This window comes from Podarcis tiliguerta, assembly GCF_965153285.1.
Source record: "Podarcis tiliguerta genome assembly, chromosome: 1".
Taxonomy (NCBI): domain Eukaryota; kingdom Metazoa; phylum Chordata; class Lepidosauria; order Squamata; family Lacertidae; genus Podarcis; species Podarcis tiliguerta.
The window spans coordinates 41,268,848-41,287,572 of NC_139534.1; the positions used below are offsets into that span (position 1 = coordinate 41,268,848).

Genomic DNA, 18,725 nt, shown 5'->3' on the forward strand with positions numbered 1-18,725 from the left:
AAGTTTTACTGCCTGTGCAACTTTCTGAAGCACATGCACCTGATCTTTGAAGAGTTTGAAAGTAACCCCTTTTTAACATGCCAAACATGTTGTCTTTTTCTATGCTAGAGGAGAGAAACTTTGGAACTCCCTTTAAAGGGCATATTTTAAACATTTAACACTTTATATTTCCATGCTTTACTTTGCTACAATGTTTTGCTGGGGTTCTCTCACCCAAAAGTACTTTCTCCAAACTTGGATATTGGCATCTAGGAATTATTCCTTCTTTATTATTATTTTCCCTGAACCAATAAATGTATCTTTAAGATACCCATTTTCTGTTCATATTAAATTTCTCTAGGTGTGCATATATAAATATGTAATTTTATTTTTATGCTGCCTTGCCATAGTTCAAACCATGCTTTAGGCAGCGTAACATAAAAAAATACATAATTACAACAAAAGTAGTCATAAGCAATAAACAAAACATAACAAACATACAACCAATCTGAACAATTTCCACTAGAACAATAAGATCTAAAATAAATCTTCAAAAAAATAACAATGACAACAACAATTCCACCCCAATCTCAACCCCGCCTAAACAATCACCCAAAGCAATACCCTCAGCTTTATAGCTGCAATCGGGGCCCTGCTCTTCCAGGCCAGGTGAAAAAAGGCTTGCAAAGCAGGAATTAGGTCTTCCAGAACTTGCATCCAACATGCATGTCTCTGACTCTCTGGGTGTGCCAAGTTCATTCTCTTAGTCAACATAGCTAGGCTGCCTCATAACTGGAATAAAGGTTAGTGCTCTGTTAAATCTTTGCTGTGTCGTCCTGACTCTGACGACAGACTTCCTGTAAGCTGAGCTACATCAAAATTTATTACCCTTTGCCCAAACGTAAGACAGAAATATTATGCACATCATGGTCTCCTGTGGTGGGCAAAGATATGGATGGAATTATGATCTCTTTGATTGGACAGCCACGTGCTTAAATGTCCATACATGTAGAAATCTACACGCCACGTGTAGCTTAGCCGTTAACTTCTACATTACACAATTAGATGTCTAGTGCATAAGTTGTGAAGTCTTTGTTTCAAATCTTATCTCGGCTATGCTCTTAAACAAGGGACACTATTTATCAGCCTCTCATCTGGAATATATGGATGATAATATGGGTTTGCCGGCTGGGGACACTGGGATGATGTATGTGATATGTTTTGAAACCTTAAGAGAAGTGCTGAAAATTGTTATGAGTTGTGGGTGGCAGACCACTACCCCCTCCAACCTCTACATTCAGTGAAGGGTTAGAATTTGAACAACCTCATAAACTCATGAATTTAGCAAGAGCAAGAGCAAGAGCTGGAAATAATACAGGCTAGCTTCCTCATGAGGCCAGCCTGGCAAGGCTCGCTGAGGGTGGGTCATTGAAGAAACAAAAAGCTGACAATAGCCTAGTTTGTTTAATAATGATAAGCCATTGACAAAATATAAGACCCCAGTAGTTTTGGGGTAGGATTATCTTTGCCCTTTGCAATCTTTTACAGAAGATGCCAGGGTGACCGGGATGTGTGTTTGCTGGAAGTAGAAGGGGAGTAGTTGTTTTTCTGCTAATGTTGCTGGAAAGGAGGAGGAAGTGGGCAGAACTCCATGTGGGGACTGAGGGACAGCAGGCATACTGGCTGGCTTGAGCAGGCTGTTAAAGAGAGACAGGGGGATGGTGCTTAGGATGCCCCTGAATCCAATGCTGCGCTGCTGGAAAGCACAAACCCCTCTTAGGATGTGAATGCCCCACAATCTCTCCATCTAGGTTCAGGTTGTATATATGTATAAAGCAAGCATATATCATAAAGACACCACCGCCTCTGTTGTGCCTCCTTGTCCCAAAAGGAGACACAGTTCCTTGTGTTCTTAAGGGGGAATTCTGAGGCCTAAGGGGGTTCTTTCTCACTATCTCTATCAATATAACTTTTAAGCCAAGCAGGAATTACATTTCTTTGTGTGTGTTTTTGCATTATGCACATGTTTATGCCACTTGGCATGATGACTTTTTATTTTTAGACGTAGCTTCCTATAGAACAGACTGAACCCAAAATGAGTTCAGAAACACACCTGGATTTGCTCTACAGACCTGCATATAAATATCCAGTAAACTGATTACATTTGGAGACAATACACTTAAGAAAATATAATGCCCTGTGCACTGGAGAAGCAGGTTAATATTAGCTGATTTATATAGCACACTAAATTGAAACAGCATTTCCCACAGACAAATAACAGGCATATGGAATAAGAGAAACAGTGATGGCATATTAGGGTAATGTTATACAGACTAGGTTGTCTTGAATAAAATGTGCAGTGGTGGTGGCTGGTGCCCATTGGGACAGTAGAGTGGAAAGCAGGGACACCAACAATAGGGGTGCATTCAGAAGATTATAGCCATGATAGTTTTCCTGATTATTATGCTAGCACTTTTGTCCCAGTTTCAAATGCTCAGAGTTGTCTACACCCAGAAAGATGTGTCTCCATTCAGGCAAACAAGAGGCATTGCCACAGTTCAAAGACACGTGTGGCCAGGCAAAAACACTTGAGGGGCATGGAGAAAGCCTGAAGAGCTGTATTCAGGCTCCCAGGGCTGGAGATTCCCCACCCCTAGTTCCACTGAAGTTTCGTTTATCATTAAAGTTGTTGTTATTGGCTATGCTCCTCTTGGCTTGTGTCCTGGGAGAATATATAACACATTGCACAACTCTATAATTGTAGAAATACCCCTCTTTGCAACTAGGCAATAGAAGGTTTCTTTTTCTTTTTTAGGTGGCCAAAGTAACCAGGAAGTTAATGACATTCTTTACATATAGCACTTTTTAATTGGCCAGGTGCAGAATGGGAGCTTTAAGTTTCCTTTGAGATACTGCCAAGGCAGAATATAAGAACAGATGAACCCATGATCTGTTCAGGTACGACAATTTTTAATGGTTTTTGTGCGTGCATAAAATCTGTCAGTAAATATATTTAGGAGTTAAGGAGTAGAAGTGTTGTTGAGTGTTTTGAAAGCAGAGGCAGATGGAAAGTGAATCTCAGAGGAACAGTTGTCATCTTTAAATTGGCAACACCACTGAGGAAACTGGAAGGATTGCAGGCTGAGGGGACAATTTTACCTGTGTTTCAGATCAGCTCTGCTCTTTCTATAGCCATGATGGCATTGTGAACAAAATAGGACTGAGTTCATCCCAGGGTTGCGGGCAAAGATGACAGCATTGAAAATGAACCCAATAAAGTGAAGTTTCATTCTATTGAGAGCTGAGTGATTGCAGTTTGGGAGAAGAATTATGAGGTTTGTTTATTTTGGTGGCAGCGTAACTTCTTTTTTTCTTCTCCAACAGAAAAGCTTTGTTATAATTAAGCCAAGAGGGAGGATTCTGTTTTAGTGATGCAGAACTCAACACAGAGAGTTGATTTAGATTCCCTGCAAGAAGGATTTGCTGCTGTCAGATCGGCTAACACTCTGCTCGGCAACCCTTCAAAGCAGAGATCAAACATCAATTTGTAAAATTAAGAAAAGTGGCATAGAAAGAAAATGTGTAAAGTTGCATGCAGGTGGGAAACCTTTTCTGTGTGTGTGAAATCAGTGCTATTGACCTTGGGCCACCTTTTGTGTTCTGACAACTGAGAGAGAATAGGGTTTCCAGTTTGATGTGCAGACAATGGTAAGTTATAATATTTATTCTTCTCCCATTAAAACTTTCATATTCTGATTCTGCACATGAAGCTGCTGTTGAAAACAAGAACCACACCATCCATACCACCCAGCTCATCTGTAAGTTTTAAGTAAGAAGTGCATGAACTGGCTCTATGTGAACAGGCATTATCATCACAATTGCAATATAAGAAATTAATCTCATTTTATACATTCATTCATTATTTCATTCCTTACTGCATAACACAGTTCTTTGAAGAATCCAACCCTCAATTTAATTATACTGGATTGAAGGACACAAGGAGGGAGGTAGTCTCATATATAAAACACCAATAGTGCTATTCTCCCATCCAAATTTCTCAATAGTTAATAACACATGGCATTCAAGGCAGCAACTCCAGAGACACCAGTGTGGCAACTGGAACATATATTTACAGCTGAGCTCCTCTGGTTCAGTGGCTATTATTATATTTGTACCTGAGAGACTTGAGCTGTAATCCAGCTCAGCAGCTGAGCAGACTTGAGAAAATCACTAAGAGTGCGATTCAACCAAAATAAAGCACTTCTAAGTATCACTGTTAATGTGATAGAGCTAAGCATGTGCTTACATTTGACTGAATAGTGTCCTGTGAATGTAATCCACAACTAAAACCTCTGGAATAATCCTGGAGACTCCCATAGGAATTTCATGGTACCTGGATCACAAGTCACACCTGAGTCTAAGTTCTCTATAAAACAAGGATGGAAAACATAAAACAAGGATGGACAACCAGAGGTTGTTGGACTCCAACTCCCATCAGCTCCAGCAAGCTTGGCAAAAATCATGGATGATAGGCATTGCAGTCTGGCAACACCCAGATGATCACAAGTTTCTCACTCCTGCTATAAACCATAAAAACTAATTATTGGGGATGTGTGCTAAGCTGCGTATTTAATTTGGACTCCAATTTGGTGCTTTGGAAAACAGCCTGTCTTGATCTGAAGTGCTTTGTAGTCTGCTTGATTTGTTTAAAGGTCAACTTCAATTTGCTTCATTTCTCTTCCAAATCTTTATTTTTGTTTGCGGGGAAGTTATTCTATCAAAAGGGAGGAAGTTATTTTTGTTTAACTTCCTCCCTTTTGATAGAAGTGGATGAAATTTGCAGGCATGTTATCCCCACCCAAATAGATAAATTAAAGGCAGATAGGTCCAGGGATATTTGTAGTGTGTGTGTGTGTGTGTGTGTGTGTGTGTGTTGTAAAAAGGACAGAATAATCTGAAATTTGCAACAAGTTTCCACTTCTGAGGGCGTATATCCTACCAAATTTCAGAAGGTCCCCCAGTGGTTTTCCCACAAGGGCAGCCATTTCTTCATTTCCCCACCCCCTTAACTATTAGGAAATTTTCAAATGGCCATAACTCCACTCCAATCCTTTGATAGAAGTGGGTGAAATTTGTAGGCATTGTAGCAGTTAAGATGTGTTGGTGGTTATGGTTTAACTTCCCATGGTCGGTTTGGAATTTAAATATTTCCTTTTCAGAACACAGAGAAGGACATGCTTGTGAAAATAGAAGAGGTGGGGAAAGTGTCCAATCATTTCTAGTATTTTACATTTTGTGGGGCAGAGATCGAAAGAGCAAGATTGAAATTGCATATCTTGGCAGCCTCAGACAGAAGAAGAGGAATCATAGAATTGTAGAGTTGTAAGGTATCACAAAGGTCATCTAGTTCAACTTCATGCAATACAGCAATATTTGGCCCAATATGGGGCTTGAACCCACAATCCTGAGATTAAGAGTCTCATGCTCTACCAGGAAGGAAGAAAAGGAGCAGGTGGGGATAGGGGCTGTAAGACTGGCACCCAAAGGTAGAGGAGTGAGGTGCCCCTAGATGTCCGGCAGTGGGAAGAAGAGATGCTCTCTCCTCTGCCCTTCCTGTGGACTGAGATCCACATCAAGGAGGTGGGAGGACTTTGACCAGCCAGAGGTAAGGGCTGAACAGGAGGCTGTCTTGTTCCTCTGCCTGCCTATAAGTGGTAGGGAAGCTACAATTGCAGATTTACCCCACTTGGCAACCCACCCCTGCCTCTGTCTAATGTATTTTTAATACTTTACAGTTAAAAGAAACAAAACCATTGATACCCTGCTGCTTTGTGGTTTGGTTTGAAATTTTATATATACTGTAATAGTTACAGCACCCAAACAGATAGTGGTGGTTTAGGAGAGAAGAACAGGATGAAGGTTACTGTAATCCTAGATAAATAGGATCTATATGAATAGATAATGGGGTTAAAAACACAATGTTGAACTTGTTTACCTGGAAATAAGTACCACTGAGTTCAGAGGAGCTTACTCCCCAGCAAGTATGCATTGGATAGCTGTTAAACTACAAAACTGCATATCTTTCTTTCATGAAACAAAAACAACAAAAAATGCTGAGTATACTATGACAATTAGGGCTCCCATCAGAGAAAGCACAGATTTTGTTGTAGAGGAAATCAACATTCTCTTATAAACTGCACTTAATATTCTGTTTGGGCACCTATTTTACTAAAAGAATAAAACAAACAAACAAAAAAACACCATTTAGTGTAGGCCTGGAAATGCAGGCATAAAAGGAATTATTGTTGGTGGTTCTACTGTTATTTGTAAATTAAGGGACAGCAACAAGAAGGAAGTGAGATAAGGCACAGTGTCTTGGTTCATGAGCAGTAACAAGTAAGAATGCATTAAATAATTATTATTTTTAAAAAATTAGACAAAATTTTGCTATCTCAGAAGTTACGGGAAATGTACACACATGAATAAGAGTAAACAAGACATGTAAAAACATGCTTTGGAAACCCTGATTACATTATCAGAGATTGTGCCATCCTCTTTTTCAGGGCTGCATTGGAATGAGGTCCAATGAGAAAATGGTTTATGTGAATTCATAATGTGTCATTGAGAACACTTGGTGCTCAGTTTTAAGGAACTAAAAACACCTGAATGACCTAACAATCACTACACCACTTCACTGGAGTAATAACGTCTTCCTGAGCTTCGTCCAGTTATATCCTGAAGCCTGAAACCCCCTCTCTAGAAGTTAACAGAAGTGATAATATTTTATGTCTCAGTGTTTATTCTTGAGATGGGACATCATGTCATCTTTGACTTTAAAGTAAAATCTCTCGCCAAGCAGCATACCAATTTAACCTCAAGTAAATTTGATTTAACAACATGCTACAAAGAGGTCAATGGTGAATGAACATCCAGATGAAATATGAGTAACAACAGAAGCAAAGGGGGGAAAGCTTTGCTGCAGAGTCTTTTCATGGCTCTCTTGGTATATTACTCTGAATAATTTCATCAGATCTCCTTCCTACTCTGTTTCAGGCAGTGGTAGAATACACCTAGTGATTAGAACACTTGAATTTTATCTAATATTCTGTGATTGGGAAGCAGCATCAAATCACGCTTTACAATCACAAAATACTATATAAACTTCAGCAAGGGCATTGCCAACCTTTTTGGACAAATATAGCCAGTAGTGGATTTATAAAGGTGTGGGCAGTCCCCACCCCCACCCCGGGCGCTGAGCCAAGGAGCCACAAGATAGTGATGAATTAAAAAGCAATAATGAATTAAAAAGGAATTACAGTGGTATCTAGGGTCACAGACGCTTCAGGTTATAGACGCTTCAGGTTACAGACTCTGCTAACCCAGAAATAGTACCCCGGGTTAAGAACTTTGCTTCAGGATGAGAACAGAAATCGTGTGGTGGTGGCGCAGCGGCGGCAGCGGGAGGTCCCGTTAGCTAAAGTGGTACCTCAGGTTACGAACAGTTTCAGGTTAAGAACGGACCTCCAAAACGAATTAAGTTCTTAACCCAAGGTACCACTGTATTGTGAAAATAAGACGGGGGGGGGGGGGATTTTGTCCTCACTTAGGGAGCTGTATTACCAAAGTTTGCCATGGCAGGTAACCTTGTGTGTAGCCTTGTGGGAAGCCAATGAACTGTGATATGGAGCATCTGCCTACAACAGAGGTTGTCAACCTGCTGCCCATAGTCACCAGTACTCTCTCTAACATCCATGGAAAGTTTCAGCAAATATCCACTCAGAAATCCACCATATATGATATGTGGGAGACCATCTGCACCATTTTAGTCTCTTTTCATGCTGTTTTCAATGTGGCAGTCACACACAACAAAGCAGCCATTTTGTGCCAGGTGCCAATAGCACTATCTCAAAATTCCAAGTGTGCCCACTGCCAGGGAGCTGAAAAACACTCTACTAATACTATTTTCTGGTCTCAGCTCTATAGGTAGGACCATAACCACTCTAACAAAGTGTCCCCACACAGCTGGTTCAGGAGTATCTCATAGTCAGTGGTAACAAAAGGTGTAGGGAACGAGAAGATGGAATAAGGTTGCATGCTGCTGATCCCACTCTAAACAAAAGGGAATCCATCATGACAAGCAAGGCTGATTCAGTTCCCTGACCAAGCCTGAAACAAAACTGGAATGAGTCTAGATAATCCATATCATCTACAGAAGTCTGCAGTTGCCCCACCTTGACCCTCTCCACCAACTTCAATAAAAGGGGTGGGGTCTCACAGGCAAAGCACCAAGTGCAGACCCTCTAAGCCCATCCCAAGATCGAGTCTGGACTGGTGCTGTCTGGGTGAGCACATCTGGGTTCGGTTAGATGCACTTAGTTCACCCACTGAGGTTTCACCAGTTCAGTTCTTTCTTCATTCATGATCAAATTGCGGATCACCATGGTCTTATTTTGGACTGGCCTGATGTTATGTAACAGCACTGCCAGACTGGTGGTCTCAGTGGATAAACAAATAGGTTTTTCAATACTGGGAGACTGAATGGTTAATAATTGTAGGAGATGCCACCTACCTTCCTGAGGCTGCATGGGACAGAAGAACCGCTGGTTGTTGTTTGTGTCAAGATGGCTGACTGCTGTTAGATGTTCTGACCTTGATTGTGTTCTACATTAAAATAAATGGTTAAGTCCTGTTAGAAAGTAGCAGTATATGTTCTTCCTGGAAGCTCCTGACTTTCTACCACAGTAGCTACCACAGTGATGCTTCAAAGAAGTATTTCAAAGGATAATGCCATAAGTGTTTGCAAGAGAAAGCTATAATGGAGGTAGAAAAACAGGAGCTTAGTTAGAATTTCTTCCTGTGCTTTAGTTCCCATTTTCTGTCTTGCACTTTAGCTTTTTCTTGCTGTTCCAACAGTATGACATACACGTTAGAATTATATTTTGACTATGCCCCCAAATGTTTGACATTTTAAATGTTAATCTGCACAGTAATCAAGACAGGGTATTTTATTTGTCAAAATACCTACCTTAAACTTCAAAGGTTTTGCCTCTAAATACCGAAGCAATCAGTGCACACATTAAATAAAGGTCAAAAGCTAGGTTTACCATAGGCATTTATATTGCACCATAAATTCATTTCACAAACTATGATATACATTAGGTGGTTAACCTGGGGCCCTGGATCTTGCAGTCCTTGCAAAACAAATGGTAAAGAGTTTATTGAGAAAAAGGTAGTGGAAAACTTCTTTGCAGGTGGTAACAGTGTTGAGATGTATGAAGAGGAAGTAAAAGTAGAACATATCTTTTCAACACAGTTTAAATGGCAGCAAAAGAAAATGCCATTTGTGTCATAAAACAATTAAATGTTGCATGACATTTTGTAGAAGGCAAGGTTCATCATGATAAATTCAGTGTAATGGAATCCACAGAACTCTACAAAGGTCATTGGGTATAGTCAACTCTCTGCACTGACAGGCTTCCATAGACTTAAATAATCTATGATCAAATTCAAATGTTTTGTTTTCAACACAACTGCTGCCCCAAACCACAGCCCCCTGAGTAGGGATCTATATGCTTCCTAGAATGGTTAGATGTTATTGCTTCAGAGACCACCAGATTTGGCTTTGGAGTTATTATACTTTGTCCAAACCATCAACAGAACCATTGTGTTGTAGTGGATAGACTCGGACTGGAGAGTGTTGGAATGTGTTAGATTCAAGGTCAGCCAAGAAGCTCACTGGGTGACTTTGAGCAAATCATTCCCTTTTATCCTGACCTAACCAGCTTCACAGGTTAGTTTCATGAAGTTAAAATGTAGATAGGGGATAGGGTAAAATCTCCAGTTACTCTGCAGTATTCTTTGGCATGTATTGAAATTAGAATAATGTATATTGCTTGCTGTTACATCTTTCTATGTATCAAATGAACTGCTCAAGCTACATCACTACTAATGGATGGGTGCACTGCTCACTTCAGTGTTGATCGGCTACTATTTAATGAAGACTAACTTATGAAAAATTTATTCCAGAGTGCTCAGTTTATTGATGAAATGAGTACAAAGCCAGGTTGTAAGGAGCAGCTTTTTTAAAAATAGTTTTCTATAAGTAGTTTACTTTTCATTTAAGGTCTTAATGGAATACAGCCATTTACTTCAGCTGTTCAAAGGCACGGGCTGATGGGACATACTAAATAAGGAACAGTGAAGACAACAGGAACAATGTAGGTTACAAAATTTGAAGCAGAGTTGAAAGCTATGTCAAGATATTATCAAACTGCAGAATAAGATCATCATGAAGAGGAGAAACCAGAGTTCTAAAGAACATCAGAAACCAAAAAAGGGGAGCGGGGATAAAAGTCACAATTTTTGTAAACCACTTTGAGTTTTTTTGGGGTTTTTTTACAATCAAGCAGTGTATTAATTTTATGAAATAAATTAAAAATATGTTTTGCAGCCATCAAGTTCTGTAGCATTACTTAGGTGCTTTGTTCATTAATCAGAATCTATCGACAGCTCCAACTCTGCATCACAACTAACCAGAGAGGAAGCAAAAACTTGCAAGCAGCCATAAATTGGAAGATTGGCTTTCCAAGGCTTCTAGTACAGCACATGGAACTTTCCCTAGCAGTGTGGTATTAGTCCTCAGAATGTCTGCATGCCATTAGAAACTGATAAAGATTTGGCTCCTTTTCAAGCTGCTGAAAAGCTTAAGATCAATATCTTATGGTTTATCTGAAGGTGATTAAAATAAATAAGCCTTATGCAGCACTTTTTATTGATCTCCTTCAGGCCCTTCAATCAACATCACCGAGAAAAACGGTTAAGAGCTTGTGAGATACATTAATATTCTGGAAAGACAGTGTTATTGTTAAAGAGTTCGGTCAGTGGCAAGATCTCCTATTTTCATAGCGGAATGGCAGGCTGTTCTTTGTTGCTCTCCTTGCATTTGATTTGAGTGGGATCACAACTGTAAAAGTGTTGTTGGCAGTGGGGTAAACAGAATTTTGCTTCGGGAGCTAACAGACATCTAATTACTTCAGGTAGCAAATCTGCCCTTGAAACCAGTGTGTTGTGATGCGTGATTTGGAGAATGTGGAGACAGACAATACTTTCTCTGCACTCTTGTAATGGTAGAATTCAGGGTTACACAAGGACTGCTTGCCTCTTCCCCTGATGTGCAGCGATTGCGGCCCGATGCTGGTCGCAGTGACTCTGGGGGAGGGGTGGGTGTGCTGGTTTCCCGTGGGACCAGGAAGGATATTATTTCCTCCTCCAGTGGTCACAGGGGCTTCCATTGACTCATCCATGGTTCTGACTAATCACAGGCGGGCCAGGGGGAGATCACCTCAATATGGTATATGTAAGGAAGATAATGGAAGACTGGTGAAGAACCCTGCATGACAGGCAGGGAAGGGAAGAACTCCGAGGCTGAGAGGCTGGGAGTACAAATGGAAGCTCCCAAGTTGAGAGCTGGAAGGGTCTACCCCCTTTTGTGTGAGACAAGAGTTAAGATCTACCCCAATACAGGGCTCTGTATATTATTTCTCTCTCTCTCTCTCTCTCTCTCTCTCTCTCTCTCTCTCTCTCTCTTTTTTTTTTTTCCCCCCTCCTTTCTTTCTTTCTTTCTTTTTTTATTTCTTGTTTTCTCCCCTCTTTCATTCTCTATTTTTATTTCGATTTCTTTGGATTTTATTGTATCATATGTTCAAAGCTTTCAATAAAAAATCAGATTAAAAAAGAAAAGATATACACCAAGAGGTGATCCTTAACCTGGGATTAACCCTGCTCAGCAATCAACCAGTCAGGTTGGGTGATTCTGGATATACAACCATTGCCTATGCCAAGAGTTTCTTACATTTGTAATCAATAAAGTTGTAGTCTATTTTATCCCAAAGCGATTGCCCTGTGATTATTTCATCTTCCCATGTTAGCCCCCAGCTGCTTGCAGCCTCACTGCGCCTGAGCCCTCAGTGAAATCAACTGGAACAGATAATAGACAAGATGGATAAAATAAAATCACTGAATGGAGAGTGTCCAGAAGAAGGTGACCAAGATGGTGAGACTGTGTCTATAGGTATGAAGGGAAAGGAGGGCAATAGGAATGGAAGCAGGTCCTTTTTATGTGCCCCTGCCCATGGATGCCCAACAGTGGGGTAACTGGATGGCACACTACAGGAACCTTTGCTCTGATCCAGCAGCATTCTTGTTTCCTTCTGTAGCCTTGAATGTAAGTAAATAACAAAATGCATAAGGAACAATACTTTCATGTCCTTTCTCTCTGACTAAATCATTCATTGTTATGATCCTACATAGAAAACAGCAACTCACGTCATAGATGAATTCCGACTATGGCAAATTGTTTTTGTTTAGCTAGGAAGCGACAGTCAAGCTATCAATCCCAACAAACACACCCTTCTAGTAATGTAAGTTGAGTTTTGGCTATCAAATACAACCACCTAGGCACCTCTCTATATAATGGTGGAATGACCGTGAGCAAGCAGCGACTACTGCTTAAGCAGGAATACAGCACCATGGATATTTCATCCTCCAGGAACAACTGATACCAAGTTCCTAAAACAACAACAACGAGTTTCACTGTTACACTTAACACAGGCCAGTGACCATAAACCCTGAAAAGGCTGAAGAGCAATGAGTTCAGTTCTTATTTAGAGAGTTTTCTGAATGCCACCTAAATCCCACTGCTGATTTTGAAGCAAATGGGTTGGTGGAATTGTAACTAGAGACTGAGAAACATGATTAGTGAAGAAATCTATCACTGGAGGAACATACATTATTCACTACAGTGTCACACCTTTTAGAAACTGAGAGAACTGAAGTAACAAGATAGTAAACAGCAGTGTAGAATCACCAGAAATGGATAGCAAAAGCAGAGAAATACAATCTGTGGGCAGAGATGTGCCAATTAACCATCTCCCTTGTGAATTTTTAAAAATATCCTTACTACACTTATTTTAAAGTTCCTCAAAAATTCCTGCAGGTGTTTCATCTGAGCAGTACACTTCAAATCCACAAACTGAATTTTATGTTAGGTGAAATTCAGAGGCCTTTCTCCTGGCAGGCTTATGTTTATACCAGTTACACCGGAACCTTTGGGACTGCAACTCCCATAATCCCTGACTACTGGCAATGCTGCCTGGGGCTGATGGAGATAAGCCCTGCCCCACATAATCGACGACAAGACATGGTGCGCACACACTCTTTGAATGGCAATGCCCATCCTGTAGTCTTTTAATAGGACTCTCACAAAAGGGAAAGCATATGGTTGGCCACTGTGAGAACAGGATTCTGGCCTAGATGGGCCATTTTGCTCTGACCTGCAGGGCTCTTCTTATGCTCTCAAGTGGCCAAACCCACTGTGCCCCTGCAGCCCCCCAATGTAAATTGATTGCTTCTTTCCTCTTCAATTTGGCTCCAAGAGTGAATTTTCTATTACTGTTGCCTCACAGTAGAATTCTTGGCTAATAAAAGCCAAAATGAGGAAGTACTACATCTATGGTTCAGGATCATTAATAACTCAGGAAGTGCCTTGGCTATGCAGTTTAATATATTGGAACGACTCACATTAATAAATTTTACTTAAAATAATTTGCTTCTTGTGGCACCCTTTTTGGCCCATGATCTCCGAGTGCTTTGCAAGCAGAAAGCCAAAGAACAGAAAAGTATTAGGCATAAAGTGAATAATGAACCCTTCTCCCATTTTCTTTAGATGGGTTGGGAAAAAAATTAACAAGCAATTTACACTGATGTAGACCCATGAACTTTAATGGGTAACATCAGTGCCAATGCCCAATCAACCCTCCTCCCAAATGATTAACATTTCCCATGCTTCACTGGCAGATATTAATACCAATGATTTCATTTTTAGCTCTCTTTTAAACTAGAGTAAATCCTGACTATAGTATGGTATATTACAAGGATAGTAAACCTCTGGTCTTCATATGCTCCTGGACTACCTCTCCCATAATTCCTGATCTTTGGCCATACAGTCTGGTGCTGATGTGTGTTGGAGTCCAACATCTGGAGGTGCACAAGTTCCTCATCCCTGAGGAACTAGCTGTATGTATATTTGCTAATTCCATAAGAGCTATTGAAAAATTGGAGTTGTCTATTTGATCCTGAATGACCCAAATCAGGTTTGATACATCAGATAAGTCTGCACAAGACACAGATATATATCTTATGGAAACCAGCAGTAATTGACAAGGTGATAGGTATAAAGGCAGTGGCTCTCATTTGGTTAGAACTACTACCGCTACCGCTACTACTAGACTCAGGATACTGACCATTTCCATCCCAAGATCTGGTTCAGCAGCAGATGTGTTGTTCTTTTCATTTAAACCGAAGCATGAATTGTGTGCACATAGTTTCAAATTACAGTGATCTGCTGCAATCTTGGTAGCTGCTGAGTCAGGTATATATTGCATCCATCACGTCCTGAGGAAGCTGCTCTCTGCAGTATATCCCACAGTGTGATTGACTGGTGGATTGATTGAATGACCCCGTCTCACTGTTTCCACTTAACCTCAGCAAAAGTTTGGGTTGTGGGGAAGTAGAGACATGCATTTCACTTTTATTTTCTTTTTGATCAACTGCATCATAGCCTCAAGCCATTTCTGTCAGACACATGGATGCTGTAGATATTATCTTAGGTAAAGAAATAAGTAGGCAAGCCTATCAAACAGGACCATCCGCTCCCCAGTGTGTGATTGATGTATATTGTTATCCTAAAAAAGAAAAAGAAAAGTTGGAGCTACTTTTATAGGCTATTTTGTTGTCTGATGGACATAACTCCTATTTAGAATTTTTTCAAACACTGAAGAAAAAATACTAATAGCATTTTAATGGGAAAACAAATCAGATATACAAAGGGGTATTATTAACCTGAACACAGTGGTGCTTACTGGAGCATATGATGTTCCTCTTTTAAAAATGATGTGGAAATTGTAAATGTTACTGACATTGTGTGGAGATGCAATCACACTGCTAAGCTTTCAAACCTACCTATATTCATGATACCATACCCTGTGAATTGCTTTATTAATATGCATTTTTCACTTGGAGTCTGCTAAGTGTCACAGATCAGAACTCATTTTTCTATGGGAATAGCGACAACAATCTAGCTCACACGATACCTAACTGTTTCTGAGGGCTGTGTGGCACAAGATGAACTGCCTTCAAAGCGAAAGGCAGCAGAGTGAAGCGACCTACCTCATCCATGAGGATGGATTGATGAAGTTAGAAATCGGTGGTGTTCTAAGGATGCTGGAAGACTTTTCCAAGTTTGGCCTTAGTAAGGAAGGGGAGCAGTAGTGGTAGCATGAAATTGGCCTCCATTTCAGGAAGCAAAACATCTCTGGATAGCACTGCCTCCCTTTGTATAGGGGGCATAAATCTGTGAGGAACAAATTTATTTCACAGCGAGCCCGTTGCTCTACCACACTTGCTTGGGCCACACGTCTCTTTTCTAGCCTCAAAATCTACTCTTCTATGTCCAGGGAACACAAATGCTAAAGTTCAAATGACTGAGAAGAATTTAAACTGAGCGCTTGGAGGGAGTTCCCCCTTCTATGGCCCTGACTCTATTCTTCCTGTCAGGAGCACAGGAGCAAGGCACAACATACTTAAGAAACTTTATGATAGATAATGAAGTGCCTTCATAAAGTACTTGGGAGAGAGCAGAGGCGCTGAGTTCCACCCAACATTGGAGGGCGTATTGTTCGTGTGTGGCATCACATTAATTGCAGCGCATGCCACCAGGCCCAGTCAGGCCTGCCGCCACCACTGCGAGGCCTAGCGAGGCTCACCACTACCTGTGAAGCCTGCCGCTGTGAGGCCTGTGAGGCCCAGTGAGGCTTAGTCCTGGGAGGGCTCAGCTCTGTCCCAACAGACTTTCTTTGGGGTGGGTGCGTGAAGACACCTCAGCCCTATGGGAGAAAGCAACAGAGATGAGGCTTATCCAGGAAAGGTGCGTTATTGAAAGAGTAAACACAGTAAGTAAAACTATACCTACTATTTCTCACAGGCCTGTGCAAGAAGGGGTGGGTGCAGCTGGGCCCGCTTGCACCGGGTCTCAGAGATCGAAGCTGTCTGGGGGGCCCTGCCATCTTATGTTAACTGGACTGGCTGTTTTTTTTTATTTGAGTTAATAACTTTGTTCTAACAAGACTCCTGTCCTGGGCCTCTGCATGGGCCTGCTCTCTCAGAACAGTTATTGTCTGAGGAAACCCAGGCTAGTACAGTGGTTCCTCAGGTTAAGTACTTAATTGTTCCGGAGGTCGGTACTTAACCTGAAACTATTCTTAACCTGAAGCACCACTTTAGCTAATAGGACCTCCTGCTGCCGCTGCGCCGCTGGAGCACAATTTCTGTTCTCATCCTGAAGCAAAGTTCTTAAACTGAAGCACTATTTCTGGGTCAGAGGAGTCTGTAACCTGAAGCGTATGTAACCTGAGATACCACTGTACTTGAAGGCTGACAGGTGTACAAAAGGAGAAGATGAGGTAGGTCTATCCTTCTAGACCTGGAACGGAGAACCTTTTTTCAGGGCTGCATTTGCTTCTGTGCAACATTCTGGGGTCTACCTGCTAGGGGTGAGTAGGACCAGAGACAAAAAAAAAAAAGTGAGTGAAACAGCAAATGCACTGTATTTACTCGAATCTAATGCTCACCTTTTTGAGGCCAAATTGTGTTGCAAAATTTAAGGCGCGCATTAGGTTCAATGGCACATTTACATTTGCCAGCAAATACCTTTTGGGGGAGTTTCAAGGTTCTGAAAATTGAAGTGCACGTTAGATTTGATGGCGCATTAGACTTGAATAAATACAGTAGATTTTACCTTTGTGCACCTGGCAAGATTCTCTGCGCACTCATCTCCTCCATGTTAGGTTCAGAAGGCATTATCAGAGTTCAGAGACATATTCCAGCCAGGCAGAAACACTCAAGGATCCCAGCACTCATGGGAAAATGTGACGCAATTTGTTAAAATTAATCAAATAAAACTTTAACACGTGGCATGATAAAAGCATGTGGTTTTATCATGACAAGCTATTTGTTGTTTACGGTTGTGACAATTGTTTTCTCAAAATTTATCTTCTGTACCATGAAAATAGATAAAAACAGTATTTTTTAAAAAATGGATAGTGTGATTGAGGGACGGGACCTGGGCAGGTAGTATGGCCTGAAGAGACTCCCAAGGCTATGGAGGGCCATCTTCAACCTGAGGTTTTCCTACTCCTGTTCTAGTCAGAGGGAAATGCTTTATTCTACATGCGTAGTAGGGACACAGGTGGCGTTGTGGGTTAAACCACAGAGCCTAGAACTTGCCGATCAGAAGGTCAGCGGTTAGAATCCCCGCAACGGAGTGAGCTCCCGTTGCTCGGTCCCTGCTCCTGCACATAAAAGTGCAAGTAGATAAATAGGTAGCGCTCCGGCGGGAAGGGAAACAGCGTTTCTGTGCTCTGCTCTGATTCTGGCCACATGACCTGGAAGCTGTAGGCCAGCTCCCTCGGCCAATAAAGCAAGATGAGCGCCGCAACCCCAGAGTCGGCCACGACTGGACCTAATGGTCAGGGGTCCCTTTACCTTTTTACATGCGTAGTACCAAATGAAAGGCCAGTTGAAATGTTGCACACAACCCCCTGCTGGGTTCTTAATATCCAGTGAATGGATAGCAGGAACCCACTTCATGCATTTAGCCTGGGCACATGAGAGTTGGGAGTTGGCTCCAGTGTTGCCAGATGTGACACCATCACTTTTGACCTACATGTATTTAGTGCAAAAAGTCTGAAAGGAGGCGGGGTTGCATGTGTGTTTGCCTGAATGTGTTTACAAGTTGCTTTTAAAGTGGGAACACTGATAGCGCTAAACATGATAAGGCTGGGGTAGAGTGAGTATTCCTGATGTTGTCAGACATTGAGGTGTGTGGCTCATGTGTGTGCCCCCATCTTTTCTCATCACATGTTAAACCTGAATGCTTCAAAAGGGCAAGAATGTTCCCTTGATTTTGCATGTGTCCAGTTGACGCGTGATCGTGATGGGGGAGTCCTTTTGGACCCGAAAGAGGGCAGAATGGGGCGTTGGCTTATGTGCACTCTGCCTATGTGTGCGGGGACCAGCAAAGCAACCCTCACGAGAAATGGTCGCTGCCTGTATTTTGTTTCAGCGGGAAGTGAAAACGCATTTTGCCCTAATTAACATTGTCAGATAAAATGGAAGCCTGTAAGACAAAGATGGTAATGTAGGAACCCAAAATGAAGGTGGGCTGATGCCTTTTAGCAACAACATACTTTGGAATCCTGCTGCCATGTGGCACTTTCTACCATATGTACAAACAACTAGCTAGTCACACATGGTGATGTTCACCCAATTAGCTACTTAGAAATAATAGGTGCCTCATACATTGTTTATGAATGAAGCAAGTTTGATGACAGAGCTTCAAGTGCAGCTTATCTGCCTCAGTGGAATGGAAGTTTCCCAGTATCTGGGAGTAACCTATTGAGAACTGAATGTGAGGAATTTCACCTATGTGTTTATGCCCTAATGTACAGGATTTTACTTGGCTCTTCTAAAAGTTTCTCCATCTTGTCGGAATATGCTTCCAATGAGCCAGGTTCCAAACTAGAGTTAAAATAAAGGATTTCCTTTCAATTTGGCTGTCAGATTTTTCAGACTGCCTGTATTTTCAGTTCTGTGTTGCTAATCCCTTGACTAGGTAATATTAAAGCTTGTCA

The 18,725-nt window shown here is 41.4% G+C and overlaps 1 protein-coding gene and 1 long non-coding RNA gene across 5 annotated transcripts in view; one reads left to right on the forward strand and one right to left on the reverse strand.

Moving 5' to 3' along the window:
• Positions 1 to 579: 579 nt before the first annotated feature.
• On the reverse strand, positions 580 to 15,319 carry LOC310665124. Its single transcript, XR_014505184.1, has 4 exons — positions 15,205 to 15,319; positions 14,280 to 14,720; positions 8,549 to 8,640; positions 580 to 913 (listed from the first exon to the last, which is right to left on the reverse strand). It is a non-coding gene; the product is annotated as an uncharacterized lncRNA (long non-coding RNA).
• Positions 15,320 to 15,766: 447 nt separating this feature from the next.
• NCKAP5 (NCK associated protein 5) overlaps positions 15,767 to 18,725 on the forward strand; it is a 588,547-nt gene continuing 585,588 nt past the window's right edge. For 2 of the 4 annotated variants that reach the window (XM_083404704.1, XM_083404711.1), the window contains exon 1: positions 15,767 to 15,986. The gene's annotated coding sequence lies outside the window, so the exon portion shown is untranslated. Of the gene's footprint in view, positions 15,987 to 16,479; positions 16,497 to 18,725 lie in introns of those variants that run through there. The other 2 variants (XM_083404705.1, XM_083404707.1) reach the window with 2 other exon arrangements.